Here is a 289-nt window from a genome sequence, read left to right on the forward strand (position 1 = left end):
TTAATTTTTCCCCTCTGATAATATATTTAAAAACAAACATGATTATCTTTTATGGTGAATTGTTTCCAGCACCCATCTTCAGATTAATCCAACGCACGATTAAAAGGAACAATGAAACTGCCTGCCTTTCATCTATGAAAAGGGTTTCCTTCTCTTTGTAACTACTAGTAACGAGTAGCTGTGAGATGTGAAATGTAAATTTGTTGATAGGCAGATGTGTCAATAGATTAATAGCTTCATAAGTTGCCTAAAAAAATATCTGTAACAAAATGAAAGTTACATTTCTCTG

Source organism: Penaeus monodon, chromosome 23 (assembly GCF_015228065.2).
Source record: "Penaeus monodon isolate SGIC_2016 chromosome 23, NSTDA_Pmon_1, whole genome shotgun sequence".
In the NCBI taxonomy this organism is placed as follows: domain Eukaryota; kingdom Metazoa; phylum Arthropoda; class Malacostraca; order Decapoda; family Penaeidae; genus Penaeus; species Penaeus monodon.